The sequence below is a fragment of the Prunus avium genome, chromosome 8 (assembly GCF_965620075.1).
Source record: "Prunus avium chromosome 8, drPruAviu1.hap1.1, whole genome shotgun sequence".
NCBI lineage: Eukaryota > Viridiplantae > Streptophyta > Magnoliopsida > Rosales > Rosaceae > Prunus > Prunus avium.
In genome coordinates this window covers 18,256,113-18,278,179 of record NC_142291.1, presented here as the reverse complement: position 1 = coordinate 18,278,179, position 22,067 = coordinate 18,256,113, and positions in this window count along the sequence as shown.

Below are 22,067 nucleotides of genomic sequence, written 5' to 3'. Positions count from 1 at the left end.
ATCACCAAATGACTCATCCCACCGTATTATGATGTTGCACAAGTTTTGGGCTCGATCTGAAATCAATAGGTGTGAGAAATTGGTCAATTCAATTTCAACGATAGTTTGTTCCTAATTGGAGTGGTTGGTGTATTCCATACTTCTAGCGATCGGATTTCACTCAAAATGCACCAAATGACTCCTCCCACCATATTATGATGTTGCCCAAGTTTTGGGCTCGATCCGAAATCAATAGGTGTTCCAAATTGGACAATTCAAGTTCAACGGCAGTTCGTTCCTAATTGGAGTGGTTGTTGTATTCCGTACTTCTAGCGATTGGATTTCACTCAAAACTCACCAAATGACTTCTCCCACCATATTATGATGTTGCCCAAGTTTTGGGCTCAATCCGAAATCAATAGGTGTGAGACATTGGAAATTTTCAAGTTCAACGGCAGTTCGTTCCTAAATGGAGTGGTTGGTGTATTCCATACTTCTAGCGATTGGATTTCACTCAAAACTCACCAAATGACTCCGCCCACCATATTATGATGTTGCCCAAGTTTTGGGCTCGATACGAAATCAATAGCTGTTCCAAATTGGACAATTCAAGTTCAACGGCTGTTCGTTCCTAATTGGAGTGGTTGGTGTATTCCGTACTTCTAGCTATTGGATTTCACTCAAAACTCACCAAATGACTCCTCCCACCATATTATGATGTTGCCCAAGTTTGGGGCTCGGTCCGAAATCAATAGGTGTGAGAAATTGGGCAATTCAATTTCAACGGCAGTTCGTTCCTAATTGGAATGGTTGGTGTATTCCATACTTCTAGCGATTGGATTTCACTCAAAACTCACCAAATGACTCCTCCCACCATATTATGATGTTGCCCAAGTTTGGGGCTCGGTCCGAAATCAATAGGTGTGAGAAATTGGGCAATTCAATTTCAACGGCAGTTCGTTCCTAATTGGAATGGTTGGTGTATTCAATACTTCTAGCGATTGGATTTCAATCAAAACTCACCAAATGACTACTCCCACCATATTATGATGTTGCCCAAGTTTGGGGCTCGGTCCGAAATCAATAGGTTTGAGAAATTGGACAATTCAAGTTCAACGGCAGTTCGTTCCTAATTGGAGTGGTTGGTGTATTATATACTTCTAGCGATTGGATTTCACTCAAAACTCACCAAATGACTCCTCCCACCTTATTATGATGTTGCCAAGTTTTGGGCTCGATCCGAAATCAATAGGTGTTCGAAATTGGACAATTCAAGTTCAACGGCAGTTCGTTCCTAATTGGAGTGGTTGGTGTATTCCATACTTCTAGCGATTGGATTTCACTCAAAACTCACCAAATGACTCCTCCCACCATATTATGATGTTGCCCAAGTTTTGGGCTCGATCTGAAATCAATAGGTGTGAGAAATTGGTCAAGTCAATTTCAACGACAATTCGTTCCTAATTGCAGTGGTTGGTGTATTCCATACTTCTAGCGATTGGATTTCACTCAAAACTCACGAAATGACTCCTCCCACCATATTATGATGTTGCCCAGTTTTTGGGCTCGATCCGAAATCAATAGGTGTGAGAAATTGGACAATTCAAGTTCAACGGCAGTTCGTTCCTAATTGGAGTGGTTGGTGTATTCAATACTTCTACCGATGGGATTTCACTCAAAACTCACCAAATGACTCCTCCCACCATATTATGATGTTTCCCAAGTTTTGGGCTCGATCCGAAATCAATATGTGTTCCAAATTGGACAATTCCAGTTCAACGGCAGTTCGTTCCGAATTGGAGTGGTTTGTGTATTCCATACTTCTTGCGATTGGACTTCACTCAAAACTCACCAAATGACTCCTCCCACCATATTATGATGTTGCCCAAGTTTTGGGCTCCATCCGAAATCAATAGGTGTTCGAAATTGGACAATTCAAGTTCAACGGCAGTTCGTTCCTAATTCGAGTGGTTGGTGTATTCCATACTTCTAGCGATTGGGTTTCCCTCAAAACTCACCAAATGACTCCTCCCACCATATTATGATGTTGCCCAAGTTTTGGGCTCCATCCGAAATCAATAGGTGTTCGAAATTGGACAATTCAAGTTCAACGGCAGTTCGTTCCTAATTGGAGTGGTTGGTGTATTCCATACTTCTAGCGATTGGATTTCACTCAAAACTCAACAAATGACTCCTCCCACCATATTATGATGTTGCCCAAGTTTTGGGCTCGATCCGAAATCAATAGGTGTGAGAAATTCGACAATTCAAGTTCAACAGCAGTTCGTTCCTAATTGGAGTGGTTGGTGTATTCCATACTTCTAGCGATTGGATTTCACTCAAAACTCACCAAATGACTCCTCCCACAATATTATGATGTTGCCCAAGTTTTGGGCTCGATCCGAAATCAATAGGTGCTCCAAATTGGACAATTCAAGTTCACCGGCAGTTCATTCCGAATTGGAGTGGTTGGTGTATTCCTTACTTCTAGCGATTGGATTTCACTCAAAACTCACCAAACGACTCCTCCCACCATATTATGATGTTGCCCAAGTTTTGGGCTCGTTCCGAAATCAATAGGTGTGAGACATTGGAAAATTCAAGTTCAACGGCAGTTCGTTCCTAATTGGAGTGGTTGGTGTATTCCGTACTTCTAGCGATTGGATTTCACTCAAAACTCACCAAATGACTTCTCCCACCATATTATGATGTTGCCCAAGTTTTGGGCTCGGTCCGAAATTAATAGGTGTGAGAAATTGGTCAATCCAATTTGAACGGCAGTTCGTTCCTAATTGGAGTGGTTGGTGTATTCCATACTTCTAGCGATTGGATTTCACTCAAAACTCACCAAATGACTCCTCCCACCATATTAGGTTGTTGCCCAAGTTTAGGGCTCGATCCGAAATCAATAGGTGCTCCAAATTGGACAATTCAAGTTCAACAGCAGTTCGTTCCTAATTGGAGTGGTTGGTGTATTCCATACTTCTAGCGATTGTATTTCACTCAAAACTCACCAAATGACTCCTCCCAAAATATTATGATGTTGCCCAAGTTTTGGGCTCGATCCGAAATCAATAGGTGTGAGAAATTGGACAATTCAAGTTCAACGGCAGTTCGTTCCTAATTGGAGTGGTTGGTGTATTCCATACTTCTAGCGATTGGATTTCGCTCAAAACTTACCAAATGACTCCTCCCACCATATTATGATGTTGCCCAAGTTTTGGGCTCGATCCGAAATCAATAGGTGCTCCAAATTGGACAATTCAAGTTCACCGGCAGTTCATTCCGAATTGGAGTGGTTGGTGTATTCCTTACTTCTAGCGATTGGATTTCACTCAAAACTCCCCAAACGACTCCTCCCACCATATTATGATGTTGCCCAAGTTTTGGGCTCGATCCGAAATCAATAGGTGTGAGACATTGGAAAATTCAAGTTCAACGGCAGTTCGTTCCAAAATGGAGTGGTTGGTGTATTCCATACTTCTAGCGATTGGATTTCACTCAAAACTCACCAAATGACTCCTCCCACCATATTAGGTTGTTGCCCAAGTTTAGGGCTCGATCCGAAATCAATAGGTGCTCCAAATTGGACAATTCAAGTTCAACAGCAGTTCGTTCCTAATTGGAGTGGTTGGTGTATTCCATACTTCTAGCGATTGTATTTCACTCAAAACTCACCAAATGACTCCTCCCAAAATATTATGATGTTGCCCAAGTTTTGGGCTCGATCCGAAATCAATAGGTGTGAGAAATTGGACAATTCAAGTTCAACGGCAGTTCGTTCCTAATTGGAGTGGTTGGTGTATTCCATACTTCTAGCGATTGGATTTCGCTCAAAACTTACCAAATGACTCCTCCCACCATATTATGATGTTGCCCAAGTTTTGGGCTCGATCCGAAATCAATAGGTGCTCCAAATTGGACAATTCAAGTTCACCGGCAGTTCATTCCGAATTGGAGTGGTTGGTGTATTCCTTACTTCTAGCGATTGGATTTCACTCAAAACTCCCCAAACGACTCCTCCCACCATATTATGATGTTGCCCAAGTTTTGGGCTCGATCCGAAATCAATAGGTGTGAGACATTGGAAAATTCAAGTTCAACGGCAGTTCGTTCCAAAATGGAGTGGTTGGTGTATTCCATACTTCTAGCGATTGGATTTCACTCAAAACTCACCAAATGACTCCTCCCACAATATTATGATGTTGCCCAAGTTTTGGGCTCGATCCGAAATCAATAGGTGTTCCAAATTGGACAATTCAAGTTCAACAGCAGTTCGTTCCTAATTGGAGTGGTTGGTGTATTCCATACTTCTAGCGATTGTATTTCACTCAAAACTCACCAAATGACTCCTCCCAAAATATTATGATGTTGCCCAAGTTTTGGGCTCGATCCGAAATCAATAGGTGTGAGAAATTGGACAATTCAAGTTCAACGGCAGTTCGTTCCTAATTGGAGTGGTTGGTGTATTCCATACTTCTAGCGATTGGATTTCGCTCAAAACTTACCAAATGACTCCTCCCACCATATTATGATGTTGCCCAAGTTTTGGGCTCGATCCGAAATCAATAGGTGCTCCAAATTGGACAATTCAAGTTCACCGGCAGTTCGTTCCGAATTGGTGTGGTTGGTGTATTCCTTACTTCTAGCGGTTGGATTTCACTCAAAACTCACCAAACGACTCCTCCCACCATATTATGATGTTACCCAAGTTTCGGGCTCAATCCGAACTCAATAGGTGTGAGAAATTGGACAATTTAAGTTCAACGGCAGTTCGTTCCTAATTGGAGTTGTTGGTGTATTACATACTTCTAGCGATTGGATTTCACTCAAAACTCACCAAATGACTCCTCCCATCATATTATGATGTTGCACAAGTTTGGGGTTCCATCCGAAATCAATAGGTGTGAGAAATTGGACAATTTAAGTTCAACGGCACTACGTTCCTCATTGGAGTGGTTGGTGTATTCCATACTTCTAGCGATTGGATTCCACTCAAAACTCACCAAATGACTCCTCTAACCATATTATGATGTTGCCCAAGTTTTGGGCCCGATCCGAAATCAATAGGTGTGAGAAACTGGACAATTCAAGTTCAACGGTAGTTCGTTCCTAATTGGAGTGGTTGGTGTATTCCATACTTCTAGGTATTGGATTTCACTCAAAACTCACTAAATGACTCCTCCCACCATATTATGATGTTGCCCAAGTTTTCGTCTCGATCCGAAATCAATAGGTGTTCCAAATTGGACAATTCAAGTTCAACGGCAGTTCGTTCCTAATTGGAGTGATTGGTGTATTCCATACTTCTAGAGATTGGATTTCACTCAAAACTCACCAAATGACTCCTCCCATCATATTATGATGTTGCCCAAGTTTTGGGCTCGATCCGAAATCAATAAGTGTGAGAAATTGGACAATTCAAGTTTAACGGCAGTTAGTTCCTAATTGGAGTGGGTGGTTTATTCCATACTTCTAGCGATTGGATTTCACTCAAAACTCACCAAATGACTCCTCCCACCATATTATGATGTTGCCCAAGTTTGGGGCTTGATCCGAAATCAATAGGTGTGAGAAATTGGACAATTCAAGTTCAACGGCAGTTCGTTCCGAATTGTAGTGGTTCGTGTATTCCATACTTCTAGCGATTGGATTTCACTGAAAACTCACCAAATGACACCTCCCACCATATTATGATGTTGCCCAAGTTTTGGGCTCGATCCGAAATCAATAGCTGTTCCAAATTGGACAATTCAAGTTCAACGGCAGTTCGTTCCCAATTGGAGTGGTTGGTGTATTCCATACTTCCAGCGATTGGATTTCATTCAAAACTCACCAAATGACTCCTCCCATCATATTATGATGTTGCACAAGTTTGGGGTTCCATCCGAAATCAATAGGTGTGAGAAATTGCACAATTTAAGTTCAACGGCACTTCGTTCCTAATTGGAGTGGTTGGTGTATTCCATACTTCTAGCGATTGGATTTCACTCAAAACTCACCAAATGACTCCTCCCACCATATTATGTTGTTGCCCAAGTTTTGGGCTCGATCCGAAATCAATAGGTGTTCCAAATTGGACAATTCATGTTCAACGACTGTTCGTTCCTAATTGGAGGGGTTGGTGTATTCTATACTTCTAGCGATTTGATTTCACTCAAAACTCTCCAAATGACTCCTCCCACCATATGATGATGTTGCCAAAGTTTTGGCCTCGATCCGAAATCAATAGGTGTTCCAAATTGGACAATTCAAGTTGAACGGCAGTTCGTTCCTAATTGGAGTGGTTGGTGTATTTCATACTTCTAGCGATTGGATTTCACTCAAAACTCACCAAATGACTCCTCCCACCATATTATGATGTTGCCCAAGTTTTGGGCTCGATCCGAAATCAATAGGTGTGAGAAATTGGACAATTCAAGTTCAACGGCAGTTCGTTCCTAATTGGAGTGGTTGGTGTATTGCATACTTCTTGCGATTGGATTTCACTCAAAACACACTAAATGACTCCTCCCACCATATTATGATGTTGCCCAAGTTTTGGTGTCGATCCGAAAGCAATAGGTGTTCCAAATTGGACAATTCAAGTTCAACGGCAGTTCATTCCTAATTGGAGTGGTTGGTGTATTCCATACTTCTAGCGATTGGATTTCATTCAAAACTCACCGAATGACTCCTCCCACCATATTATGACGTTGCCCAAGTTTTGGGCTCGATCCGAAATCAATAGGTGTTCAAATTGGACAATTCAAGTTCAACGGCACTTCGTTCCTAATTGGTGTGTTTTGTGTATTCCATACTTCTAATGATTGGATTTCACTGAAAACTCACCAAATGACTCCTCCCACCATATTATGATGTTACCCAAGTTTGGGGCTCGATCCGAAATCAATAGGTGTGAGAAATTGGACAATTCAAGTTCAACGGCAGTTCATTCCTAATTGGAGTGGTTGGTGTATTCCACACTTCCAGCGATTGGATTTCACTCAAAACTCACTAAATGACTCCTCCCACCATATTACGATGTTGCCCAAGTTTTGGTCTCGAACCGAAATCAATAGGTGTTCCAAATGGGACAATTGAAGTTCAACGGCAGTTCATTCCTAATTGGAGTGGTTGGTGTATTCCATACTTCCAGCGATTGGATTTCACTCAAAACTCACCAAATGAGTCCTCCCACCATATTATGATGTTGCCCAAGTTTTGGGCTCGATTCGAAATCAATTGGTGTGAGAAATTGGACAATTCAAGTTCAATGGCAGTTCGTTCCTAATTGGAGGGGTTGGTGTATTCCATACTTCTAGCGATTGGATTTCACTCAAAACTCACCAAATGACTCCTCTCACCATATCACGATGTTGCCCAAGTTTTGGGCTCGATCCGAAATCAATAGGTGTTCCAAATTGGACAATTCAAGTTCAACGGCAGTTCGTTCCTAATTGTAGTGGTTGGTGTATTCCATACTTCTAGCGATTCTATTTCACTCAAAACTCACTGAATGACTCCTCCCACCATATTATGATGTTGCCCAAGTTTTGGGCTCGATCCGAAATCAATAGGTGTTCCAAATTGGACAATTCAAGTTCAACGGCAGTTCGTTCCTAATTGGAGTGGTTGGTGTATTCCAAACCTCTAGCGATTGGATTTCACTCAAAACTCACCAAATGACTACTCCCACCATATTATGATGTTAACCAAGTTTGCGGCTCGATCCGAAATCAATAGGTGTGAGAACTTGGACAATTCAAGTTCAACGACAGTTCGTTCCTAATTGGAGTGGTTGGTGTATTCCGTACTTCTAGCGATTAGATTTCACCCAAAACTCACCGAATAACTCCTCCCACCATATTATGATGTTGCCCAAGTTTTGGGCTCGATCCGAAATCAATAGGTGTTCCAAATTGGACAATTCAAGTTCAACGGCAGTTCGTTCCTAATTGGAGTGGTTGGTGTATTCCATACTTCTAGTGATTGGATTTCACTCAAAACGCACCAAATGACTCCTCCCACCATATTATGATGTTGCCCAAGTTTTGGGCTCGATCTGTAATCAATAGGTGTGAGAAATTGGACAATTCAATTTCAACGGCAGTTCGTTCCTAATTGGAGTGGTTGGTGTATTACATACTTCTAGCGATTGGATTTCACTCAAAACTCAACAAATGACTCCTCCCACCATATTATGATGTTGCCCAAGTTTTGGTGTCGATCCGAAATCAATAGGTGTTCCAAATTGGACAATTCAAGTTCAACGGCAGTTCGTTCCTAATTGGAGTGGTTGGTGTATTCCATACTTCTAGCGATTGGATTTCACTCAAAACTCACCAAATGACTCCTCCCACCTTATTATGATGTTGCCCAAGTTTTGGGCTCGATCCGAAATCAATAGGTGTGAGAAATTGGACAATTCAAGTTCAACGGCAGTTCGTTTCTAATTGGAGTGGTTGGTGTATTCCATACTTCTAGCGATTGGATTTCACTCAAAACTCACTAAATGACTCTGCCCACCATATTATGATGTTGCCCAAGTTTTGGTCTCGATCCGAAATCAATAGGTGTGAGAAATTGGACAATTCAAGTTCAACGGCAGTTCGTTCCGAATTGTAGTGGTTCGTGTATTCCATACTTCTAGCGATTGGATTTCACTGAAAACTCACCAAATGACACCTCCCACCATATTATGATGTTGCCCAAGTTTTGGGCTCGATCCGAAATCAATAGCTGTTCCAAATTGGACAATTCAAGTTCAACGGCAGTTCGTTCCCAATTGGAGTGGTTGGTGTATTCCATACTTCCAGCGATTGGATTTCATTCAAAACTCACCAAATGACTCCTCCCATCATATTATGATGTTGCACAAGTTTGGGGTTCCATCCGAAATCAATAGGTGTGAGAAATTGCACAATTTAAGTTCAACGGCACTTCGTTCCTAATTGGAGTGGTTGGTGTATTCCATACTTCTAGCGATTGGATTTCACTCAAAACTCACCAAATGACTCCTCCCACCATATTATGTTGTTGCCCAAGTTTTGGGCTCGATCCGAAATCAATAGGTGTTCCAAATTGGACAATTCATGTTCAACGACTGTTCGTTCCTAATTGGAGGGGTTGGTGTATTCTATACTTCTAGCGATTTGATTTCACTCAAAACTCTCCAAATGACTCCTCCCACCATATGATGATGTTGCCAAAGTTTTGGCCTCGATCCGAAATCAATAGGTGTTCCAAATTGGACAATTCAAGTTGAACGGCAGTTCGTTCCTAATTGGAGTGGTTGGTGTATTTCATACTTCTAGCGATTGGATTTCACTCAAAACTCACCAAATGACTCCTCCCACCATATTATGATGTTGCCCAAGTTTTGGGCTCGATCCGAAATCAATAGGTGTGAGAAATTGGACAATTCAAGTTCAACGGCAGTTCGTTCCTAATTGGAGTGGTTGGTGTATTGCATACTTCTTGCGATTGGATTTCACTCAAAACACACTAAATGACTCCTCCCACCATATTATGATGTTGCCCAAGTTTTGGTGTCGATCCGAAAGCAATAGGTGTTCCAAATTGGACAATTCAAGTTCAACGGCAGTTCATTCCTAATTGGAGTGGTTGGTGTATTCCATACTTCTAGCGATTGGATTTCATTCAAAACTCACCGAATGACTCCTCCCACCATATTATGACGTTGCCCAAGTTTTGGGCTCGATCCGAAATCAATAGGTGTTCAAATTGGACAATTCAAGTTCAACGGCACTTCGTTCCTAATTGGTGTGTTTTGTGTATTCCATACTTCTAATGATTGGATTTCACTGAAAACTCACCAAATGACTCCTCCCACCATATTATGATGTTACCCAAGTTTGGGGCTCGATCCGAAATCAATAGGTGTGAGAAATTGGACAATTCAAGTTCAACGGCAGTTCATTCCTAATTGGAGTGGTTGGTGTATTCCACACTTCCAGCGATTGGATTTCACTCAAAACTCACTAAATGACTCCTCCCACCATATTACGATGTTGCCCAAGTTTTGGTCTCGAACCGAAATCAATAGGTGTTCCAAATGGGACAATTGAAGTTCAACGGCAGTTCATTCCTAATTGGAGTGGTTGGTGTATTCCATACTTCCAGCGATTGGATTTCACTCAAAACTCACCAAATGAGTCCTCCCACCATATTATGATGTTGCCCAAGTTTTGGGCTCGATTCGAAATCAATTGGTGTGAGAAATTGGACAATTCAAGTTCAATGGCAGTTCGTTCCTAATTGGAGGGGTTGGTGTATTCCATACTTCTAGCGATTGGATTTCACTCAAAACTCACCAAATGACTCCTCTCACCATATCACGATGTTGCCCAAGTTTTGGGCTCGATCCGAAATCAATAGGTGTTCCAAATTGGACAATTCAAGTTCAACGGCAGTTCGTTCCTAATTGTAGTGGTTGGTGTATTCCATACTTCTAGCGATTCTATTTCACTCAAAACTCACTGAATGACTCCTCCCACCATATTATGATGTTGCCCAAGTTTTGGGCTCGATCCGAAATCAATAGGTGTTCCAAATTGGACAATTCAAGTTCAACGGCAGTTCGTTCCTAATTGGAGTGGTTGGTGTATTCCAAACCTCTAGCGATTGGATTTCACTCAAAACTCACCAAATGACTACTCCCACCATATTATGATGTTAACCAAGTTTGCGGCTCGATCCGAAATCAATAGGTGTGAGAACTTGGACAATTCAAGTTCAACGACAGTTCGTTCCTAATTGGAGTGGTTGGTGTATTCCGTACTTCTAGCGATTAGATTTCACCCAAAACTCACCGAATAACTCCTCCCACCATATTATGATGTTGCCCAAGTTTTGGGCTCGATCCGAAATCAATAGGTGTTCCAAATTGGACAATTCAAGTTCAACGGCAGTTCGTTCCTAATTGGAGTGGTTGGTGTATTCCATACTTCTAGTGATTGGATTTCACTCAAAACGCACCAAATGACTCCTCCCACCATATTATGATGTTGCCCAAGTTTTGGGCTCGATCTGTAATCAATAGGTGTGAGAAATTGGACAATTCAATTTCAACGGCAGTTCGTTCCTAATTGGAGTGGTTGGTGTATTACATACTTCTAGCGATTGGATTTCACTCAAAACTCAACAAATGACTCCTCCCACCATATTATGATGTTGCCCAAGTTTTGGTGTCGATCCGAAATCAATAGGTGTTCCAAATTGGACAATTCAAGTTCAACGGCAGTTCGTTCCTAATTGGAGTGGTTGGTGTATTCCATACTTCTAGCGATTGGATTTCACTCAAAACTCACCAAATGACTCCTCCCACCTTATTATGATGTTGCCCAAGTTTTGGGCTCGATCCGAAATCAATAGGTGTGAGAAATTGGACAATTCAAGTTCAACGGCAGTTCGTTTCTAATTGGAGTGGTTGGTGTATTCCATACTTCTAGCGATTGGATTTCACTCAAAACTCACTAAATGACTCTGCCCACCATATTATGATGTTGCCCAAGTTTTGGTCTCGATCCGAAATCAATAGGTGTGAGAAATTGGACAATTCAAGTTCAACGGCAGTTCGTTCCGAATTGGAGTGGTTGGTGTATTCCACACTTCTAGCGATTGGATTTCACTCAAAACTCACCAAATGACTCCTCCCACCATATTATGATGTTGCCCAAGTTTGGGGCTCGATCCGAAATCAATAGGTGTTCCAAATTGGACAATTCAAGTTCAACGGAAGTTCGTTCCTAATTGGAGTGGTTGGTGTATTCCATACTTCTAGCGATTGGATTTCACTCAAAACTCACCAAATGACTCCTCCCACCGTATAATGACGTTGCCCAAGTTTTGGGCTCGATCCGAAATGAATAGGTGTTCCAAATTGGACAATTCAAGTTCAACGGCAGTTCGTTCCTAATTCGAGTGGTTGGTGTATTCCATACTTCTAGCGATTGGATTTCACTCAAAACTCAACAAATGACTCCTCCCACCATATTATGATGTTGCAGAAGTTTTTGGTTCGATCCGAAATCAATAGGTGTGAGAAATTGCACAATTCAAGTTCAACGGCAGTTCGTTCCTAATGGGAGTGGTTTGTGTATTCCATACTTCTAGCGATTGGATTTCACTCAAAACCCAACAAATGACTCCTCCCACCGTATTATGATGTTGCCCAAGTTTTTGGCTCGATCCGAAATCAATAGGTGTTCGAAATTGGACAATTCAAGTTCAACGGCAGTTAGTTCCTAATTGGAGTGGTTGGTGTATTCCACACTTCTAGCGATTGGATTTCACTCAAAACTCCCCAAATGACTCCTCCCACCATATTATGATGTTGCCCAAGTTTTGGGCTCGATCCGAAATCAATAGGTGTTACAAATTGGACAATTCAAGTTCAACGGCAGTTCGTTCCTAATTGGAGTTGTTGGTGTTTTCCATACTTCTAGCGATTGGATTTCACTCAAAACTCACAAAATGACTCCTCCCACCATATTATGTTGTTGCCCAAGTTTTGGGCTCGATCCGAAATCAATAGGTGTGAGAAATTGGACAATTCAAGTTCAACGGCAGTTCGTTCCTAATTGGAGTTGTTGGTGTATTCCATACTTCTAGCGATTGGATTTCACACAAAACTCACCAAATGACTCCTCCCACCATATTATGATGTTGCCCAAGTTTTGGGCTCAATCCGAAATCAATAGGTGTGAGAAATTGGACAATTCATGTTCAACGGCAGTTCGTTCCTAATTGGGGTGGTTGGTGTATTCCATACTTCTAGCGATTGGATTTCACTCAAAACTCACCAAATGACTCCTGCCACTATATGATGATGTTGCCCAAGTTTGGGGCTCGATCCGAAACCAATAGGTGTTCCAAATTGGACAATTCAAGTTCAACGGCAGTTCGTTCCTAATTGGAGTGGTTGGTGTATTCCACACTTCTAGCGATTGGATTTCACTCAAAACTCACCCAATGACCCCTCCCACCATATTATGATGTTACCCTATGTTTTGGGCTCGATCCGAAATCAATAGGTGTTCCAAATTGGACAATTCAAGTTCAACGGCAGTTCGTTCCTAATTGGAGTGGTTGGTGTATTCCATACCTCTAGCGATTGGATTTCCCTCAAAACTCACCAAATGAGTCCTCCCACCATATTATGATGTTGCCCAAGTTTGGGGCTCGGTCCGAAATCAATAGGTTTGAGAAATTGGACAATTCAAGTTCAACGGCAGTTCGTTCCTAATTGGAGTGGTTGGTGTATTATATACTTCTAGCGATTGGATTTCACTCAAAACTCACCAAATGACTCCTCCCACCTTATTATGATGTTGCCAAGTTTTGGGCTCGATCCGAAATCAATAGGTGTTCGAAATTGGACAATTCAAGTTCAACGGCAGTTCGTTCCTAATTGGAGTGGTTGGTGTATTCCATACTTCTAGCGATTGGATTTCACTCAAAACTCACCAAATGACTCCTCCCACCATATTATGATGTTGCCCAAGTTTTGGGCTCGATCTGAAATCAATAGGTGTGAGAAATTGGTCAAGTCAATTTCAACGACAATTCGTTCCTAATTGCAGTGGTTGGTGTATTCCATACTTCTAGCGATTGGATTTCACTCAAAACTCACGAAATGACTCCTCCCACCATATTATGATGTTGCCCAGTTTTTGGGCTCGATCCGAAATCAATAGGTGTGAGAAATTGGACAATTCAAGTTCAACGGCAGTTCGTTCCTAATTGGAGTGGTTGGTGTATTCAATACTTCTACCGATGGGATTTCACTCAAAACTCACCAAATGACTCCTCCCACCATATTATGATGTTTCCCAAGTTTTGGGCTCGATCCGAAATCAATATGTGTTCCAAATTGGACAATTCCAGTTCAACGGCAGTTCGTTCCGAATTGGAGTGGTTTGTGTATTCCATACTTCTTGCGATTGGACTTCACTCAAAACTCACCAAATGACTCCTCCCACCATATTATGATGTTGCCCAAGTTTTGGGCTCCATCCGAAATCAATAGGTGTTCGAAATTGGACAATTCAAGTTCAACGGCAGTTCGTTCCTAATTCGAGTGGTTGGTGTATTCCATACTTCTAGCGATTGGGTTTCCCTCAAAACTCACCAAATGACTCCTCCCACCATATTATGATGTTGCCCAAGTTTTGGGCTCCATCCGAAATCAATAGGTGTTCGAAATTGGACAATTCAAGTTCAACGGCAGTTCGTTCCTAATTGGAGTGGTTGGTGTATTCCATACTTCTAGCGATTGGATTTCACTCAAAACTCAACAAATGACTCCTCCCACCATATTATGATGTTGCCCAAGTTTTGGGCTCGATCCGAAATCAATAGGTGTGAGAAATTCGACAATTCAAGTTCAACAGCAGTTCGTTCCTAATTGGAGTGGTTGGTGTATTCCATACTTCTAGCGATTGGATTTCACTCAAAACTCACCAAATGACTCCTCCCACAATATTATGATGTTGCCCAAGTTTTGGGCTCGATCCGAAATCAATAGGTGCTCCAAATTGGACAATTCAAGTTCACCGGCAGTTCATTCCGAATTGGAGTGGTTGGTGTATTCCTTACTTCTAGCGATTGGATTTCACTCAAAACTCACCAAACGACTCCTCCCACCATATTATGATGTTGCCCAAGTTTTGGGCTCGTTCCGAAATCAATAGGTGTGAGACATTGGAAAATTCAAGTTCAACGGCAGTTCGTTCCTAATTGGAGTGGTTGGTGTATTCCGTACTTCTAGCGATTGGATTTCACTCAAAACTCACCAAATGACTTCTCCCACCATATTATGATGTTGCCCAAGTTTTGGGCTCGGTCCGAAATTAATAGGTGTGAGAAATTGGTCAATCCAATTTGAACGGCAGTTCGTTCCTAATTGGAGTGGTTGGTGTATTCCATACTTCTAGCGATTGGATTTCACTCAAAACTCACCAAATGACTCCTCCCACCATATTAGGTTGTTGCCCAAGTTTAGGGCTCGATCCGAAATCAATAGGTGCTCCAAATTGGACAATTCAAGTTCAACAGCAGTTCGTTCCTAATTGGAGTGGTTGGTGTATTCCATACTTCTAGCGATTGTATTTCACTCAAAACTCACCAAATGACTCCTCCCAAAATATTATGATGTTGCCCAAGTTTTGGGCTCGATCCGAAATCAATAGGTGTGAGAAATTGGACAATTCAAGTTCAACGGCAGTTCGTTCCTAATTGGAGTGGTTGGTGTATTCCATACTTCTAGCGATTGGATTTCGCTCAAAACTTACCAAATGACTCCTCCCACCATATTATGATGTTGCCCAAGTTTTGGGCTCGATCCGAAATCAATAGGTGCTCCAAATTGGACAATTCAAGTTCACCGGCAGTTCATTCCGAATTGGAGTGGTTGGTGTATTCCTTACTTCTAGCGATTGGATTTCACTCAAAACTCCCCAAACGACTCCTCCCACCATATTATGATGTTGCCCAAGTTTTGGGCTCGATCCGAAATCAATAGGTGTGAGACATTGGAAAATTCAAGTTCAACGGCAGTTCGTTCCAAAATGGAGTGGTTGGTGTATTCCATACTTCTAGCGATTGGATTTCACTCAAAACTCACCAAATGACTCCTCCCACCATATTAGGTTGTTGCCCAAGTTTAGGGCTCGATCCGAAATCAATAGGTGCTCCAAATTGGACAATTCAAGTTCAACAGCAGTTCGTTCCTAATTGGAGTGGTTGGTGTATTCCATACTTCTAGCGATTGTATTTCACTCAAAACTCACCAAATGACTCCTCCCAAAATATTATGATGTTGCCCAAGTTTTGGGCTCGATCCGAAATCAATAGGTGTGAGAAATTGGACAATTCAAGTTCAACGGCAGTTCGTTCCTAATTGGAGTGGTTGGTGTATTCCATACTTCTAGCGATTGGATTTCGCTCAAAACTTACCAAATGACTCCTCCCACCATATTATGATGTTGCCCAAGTTTTGGGCTCGATCCGAAATCAATAGGTGCTCCAAATTGGACAATTCAAGTTCACCGGCAGTTCATTCCGAATTGGAGTGGTTGGTGTATTCCTTACTTCTAGCGATTGGATTTCACTCAAAACTCCCCAAACGACTCCTCCCACCATATTATGATGTTGCCCAAGTTTTGGGCTCGATCCGAAATCAATAGGTGTGAGACATTGGAAAATTCAAGTTCAACGGCAGTTCGTTCCAAAATGGAGTGGTTGGTGTATTCCATACTTCTAGCGATTGGATTTCACTCAAAACTCACCAAATGACTCCTCCCACAATATTATGATGTTGCCCAAGTTTTGGGCTCGATCCGAAATCAATAGGTGTTCCAAATTGGACAATTCAAGTTCAACAGCAGTTCGTTCCTAATTGGAGTGGTTGGTGTATTCCATACTTCTAGCGATTGTATTTCACTCAAAACTCACCAAATGACTCCTCCCAAAATATTATGATGTTGCCCAAGTTTTGGGCTCGATCCGAAATCAATAGGTGTGAGAAATTGGACAATTCAAGTTCAACGGCAGTTCGTTCCTAATTGGAGTGGTTGGTGTATTCCATACTTCTAGCGATTGGATTTCGCTCAAAACTTACCAAATGACTCCTCCCACCATATTATGATGTTGCCCAAGTTTTGGGCTCGATCCGAAATCAATAGGTGCTCCAAATTGGACAATTCAAGTTCACCGGCAGTTCGTTCCGAATTGGTGTGGTTGGTGTATTCCTTACTTCTAGCGGTTGGATTTCACTCAAAACTCACCAAACGACTCCTCCCACCATATTATGATGTTACCCAAGTTTCGGGCTCAATCCGAACTCAATAGGTGTGAGAAATTGGACAATTTAAGTTCAACGGCAGTTCGTTCCTAATTGGAGTTGTTGGTGTATTACATACTTCTAGCGATTGGATTTCACTCAAAACTCACCAAATGACTCCTCCCATCATATTATGATGTTGCACAAGTTTGGGGTTCCATCCGAAATCAATAGGTGTGAGAAATTGGACAATTTAAGTTCAACGGCACTACGTTCCTCATTGGAGTGGTTGGTGTATTCCATACTTCTAGCGATTGGATTCCACTCAAAACTCACCAAATGACTCCTCTAACCATATTATGATGTTGCCCAAGTTTTGGGCCCGATCCGAAATCAATAGGTGTGAGAAACTGGACAATTCAAGTTCAACGGTAGTTCGTTCCTAATTGGAGTGGTTGGTGTATTCCATACTTCTAGGTATTGGATTTCACTCAAAACTCACTAAATGACTCCTCCCACCATATTATGATGTTGCCCAAGTTTTCGTCTCGATCCGAAATCAATAGGTGTTCCAAATTGGACAATTCAAGTTCAACGGCAGTTCGTTCCTAATTGGAGTGATTGGTGTATTCCATACTTCTAGAGATTGGATTTCACTCAAAACTCACCAAATGACTCCTCCCATCATATTATGATGTTGCCCAAGTTTTGGGCTCGATCCGAAATCAATAAGTGTGAGAAATTGGACAATTCAAGTTTAACGGCAGTTAGTTCCTAATTGGAGTGGGTGGTTTATTCCATACTTCTAGCGATTGGATTTCACTCAAAACTCACCAAATGACTCCTCCCACCATATTATGATGTTGCCCAAGTTTGGGGCTTGATCCGAAATCAATAGGTGTGAGAAATTGGACAATTCAAGTTCAACGGCAGTTCGTTCCGAATTGTAGTGGTTCGTGTATTCCATACTTCTAGCGATTGGATTTCACTGAAAACTCACCAAATGACACCTCCCACCATATTATGATGTTGCCCAAGTTTTGGGCTCGATCCGAAATCAATAGCTGTTCCAAATTGGACAATTCAAGTTCAACGGCAGTTCGTTCCCAATTGGAGTGGTTGGTGTATTCCATACTTCCAGCGATTGGATTTCATTCAAAACTCACCAAATGACTCCTCCCATCATATTATGATGTTGCACAAGTTTGGGGTTCCATCCGAAATCAATAGGTGTGAGAAATTGCACAATTTAAGTTCAACGGCACTTCGTTCCTAATTGGAGTGGTTGGTGTATTCCATACTTCTAGCGATTGGATTTCACTCAAAACTCACCAAATGACTCCTCCCACCATATTATGTTGTTGCCCAAGTTTTGGGCTCGATCCGAAATCAATAGGTGTTCCAAATTGGACAATTCATGTTCAACGACTGTTCGTTCCTAATTGGAGGGGTTGGTGTATTCTATACTTCTAGCGATTTGATTTCACTCAAAACTCTCCAAATGACTCCTCCCACCATATGATGATGTTGCCAAAGTTTTGGCCTCGATCCGAAATCAATAGGTGTTCCAAATTGGACAATTCAAGTTGAACGGCAGTTCGTTCCTAATTGGAGTGGTTGGTGTATTTCATACTTCTAGCGATTGGATTTCACTCAAAACTCACCAAATGACTCCTCCCACCATATTATGATGTTGCCCAAGTTTTGGGCTCGATCCGAAATCAATAGGTGTGAGAAATTGGACAATTCAAGTTCAACGGCAGTTCGTTCCTAATTGGAGTGGTTGGTGTATTGCATACTTCTTGCGATTGGATTTCACTCAAAACACACTAAATGACTCCTCCCACCATATTATGATGTTGCCCAAGTTTTGGTGTCGATCCGAAAGCAATAGGTGTTCCAAATTGGACAATTCAAGTTCAACGGCAGTTCATTCCTAATTGGAGTGGTTGGTGTATTCCATACTTCTAGCGATTGGATTTCATTCAAAACTCACCGAATGACTCCTCCCACCATATTATGACGTTGCCCAAGTTTTGGGCTCGATCCGAAATCAATAGGTGTTCAAATTGGACAATTCAAGTTCAACGGCACTTCGTTCCTAATTGGTGTGTTTTGTGTATTCCATACTTCTAATGATTGGATTTCACTGAAAACTCACCAAATGACTCCTCCCACCATATTATGATGTTACCCAAGTTTGGGGCTCGATCCGAAATCAATAGGTGTGAGAAATTGGACAATTCAAGTTCAACGGCAGTTCATTCCTAATTGGAGTGGTTGGTGTATTCCACACTTCCAGCGATTGGATTTCACTCAAAACTCACTAAATGACTCCTCCCACCATATTACGATGTTGCCCAAGTTTTGGTCTCGAACCGAAATCAATAGGTGTTCCAAATGGGACAATTGAAGTTCAACGGCAGTTCATTCCTAATTGGAGTGGTTGGTGTATTCCATACTTCCAGCGATTGGATTTCACTCAAAACTCACCAAATGAGTCCTCCCACCATATTATGATGTTGCCCAAGTTTTGGGCTCGATTCGAAATCAATTGGTGTGAGAAATTGGACAATTCAAGTTCAATGGCAGTTCGTTCCTAATTGGAGGGGTTGGTGTATTCCATACTTCTAGCGATTGGATTTCACTCAAAACTCACCAAATGACTCCTCTCACCATATCACGATGTTGCCCAAGTTTTGGGCTCGATCCGAAATCAATAGGTGTTCCAAATTGGACAATTCAAGTTCAACGGCAGTTCGTTCCTAATTGTAGTGGTTGGTGTATTCCATACTTCTAGCGATTCTATTTCACTCAAAACTCACTGAATGACTCCTCCCACCATATTATGATGTTGCCCAAGTTTTGGGCTCGATCCGAAATCAATAGGTGTTCCAAATTGGACAATTCAAGTTCAACGGCAGTTCGTTCCTAATTGGAGTGGTTGGTGTATTCCAAACCTCTAGCGATTGGATTTCACTCAAAACTCACCAAATGACTACTCCCACCATATTATGATGTTAACCAAGTTTGCGGCTCGATCCGAAATCAATAGGTGTGAGAACTTGGACAATTCAAGTTCAACGACAGTTCGTTCCTAATTGGAGTGGTTGGTGTATTCCGTACTTCTAGCGATTAGATTTCACCCAAAACTCACCGAATAACTCCTCCCACCATATTATGATGTTGCCCAAGTTTTGGGCTCGATCCGAAATCAATAGGTGTTCCAAATTGGACAATTCAAGTTCAACGGCAGTTCGTTCCTAATTGGAGTGGTTGGTGTATTCCATACTTCTAGTGATTGGATTTCACTCAAAACGCACCAAATGACTCCTCCCACCATATTATGATGTTGCCCAAGTTTTGGGCTCGATCTGTAATCAATAGGTGTGAGAAATTGGACAATTCAATTTCAACGGCAGTTCGTTCCTAATTGGAGTGGTTGGTGTATTACATACTTCTAGCGATTGGATTTCACTCAAAACTCAACAAATGACTCCTCCCACCATATTATGATGTTGCCCAAGTTTTGGTGTCGATCCGAAATCAATAGGTGTTCCAAATTGGACAATTCAAGTTCAACGGCAGTTCGTTCCTAATTGGAGTGGTTGGTGTATTCCATACTTCTAGCGATTGGATTTCACTCAAAACTCACCAAATGACTCCTCCCACCTTATTATGATGTTGCCCAAGTTTTGGGCTCGATCCGAAATCAATAGGTGTGAGAAATTGGACAATTCAAGTTCAACGGCAGTTCGTTTCTAATTGGAGTGGTTGGTGTATTCCATACTTCTAGCGATTGGATTTCACTCAAAACTCACTAAATGACTCTGCCCACCATATTATGATGTTGCCCAAGTTTTGGTCTCGATCCGAAATCAATAGGTGTGAGAAATTGGACAATTCAAGTTCAACGGCAGTTCGTTCCGAATTGTAGTGGTTCGTGTATTCCATACTTCTAGCGATTGGATTTCACTGAAAACTCACCAAATGACACCTCCCACCATATTATGATGTTGCCCAAGTTTTGGGCTCGATCCGAAATCAATAGCTGTTCCAAATTGGACAATTCAAGTTCAACGGCAGTTCGTTCCCAATTGGAGTGGTTGGTGTATTCCATACTTCCAGCGATTGGATTTCATTCAAAACTCACCAAATGACTCCTCCCATCATATTATGATGTTGCACAAGTTTGGGGTTCCATCCGAAATCAATAGGTGTGAGAAATTGCACAATTTAAGTTCAACGGCACTTCGTTCCTAATTGGAGTGGTTGGTGTATTCCATACTTCTAGCGATTGGATTTCACTCAAAACTCACCAAATGACTCCTCCCACCATATTATGTTGTTGCCCAAGTTTTGGGCTCGATCCGAAATCAATAGGTGTTCCAAATTGGACAATTCATGTTCAACGACTGTTCGTTCCTAATTGGAGGGGTTGGTGTATTCTATACTTCTAGCGATTTGATTTCACTCAAAACTCTCCAAATGACTCCTCCCACCATATGATGATGTTGCCAAAGTTTTGGCCTCGATCCGAAATCAATAGGTGTTCCAAATTGGACAATTCAAGTTGAACGGCAGTTCGTTCCTAATTGGAGTGGTTGGTGTATTTCATACTTCTAGCGATTGGATTTCACTCAAAACTCACCAAATGACTCCTCCCACCATATTATGATGTTGCCCAAGTTTTGGGCTCGATCCGAAATCAATAGGTGTGAGAAATTGGACAATTCAAGTTCAACGGCAGTTCGTTCCTAATTGGAGTGGTTGGTGTATTGCATACTTCTTGCGATTGGATTTCACTCAAAACACACTAAATGACTCCTCCCACCATATTATGATGTTGCCCAAGTTTTGGTGTCGATCCGAAAGCAATAGGTGTTCCAAATTGGACAATTCAAGTTCAACGGCAGTTCATTCCTAATTGGAGTGGTTGGTGTATTCCATACTTCTAGCGATTGGATTTCATTCAAAACTCACCGAATGACTCCTCCCACCATATTATGACGTTGCCCAAGTTTTGGGCTCGATCCGAAATCAATAGGTGTTCAAATTGGACAATTCAAGTTCAACGGCACTTCGTTCCTAATTGGTGTGTTTTGTGTATTCCATACTTCTAATGATTGGATTTCACTGAAAACTCACCAAATGACTCCTCCCACCATATTATGATGTTACCCAAGTTTGGGGCTCGATCCGAAATCAATAGGTGTGAGAAATTGGACAATTCAAGTTCAACGGCAGTTCATTCCTAATTGGAGTGGTTGGTGTATTCCACACTTCCAGCGATTGGATTTCA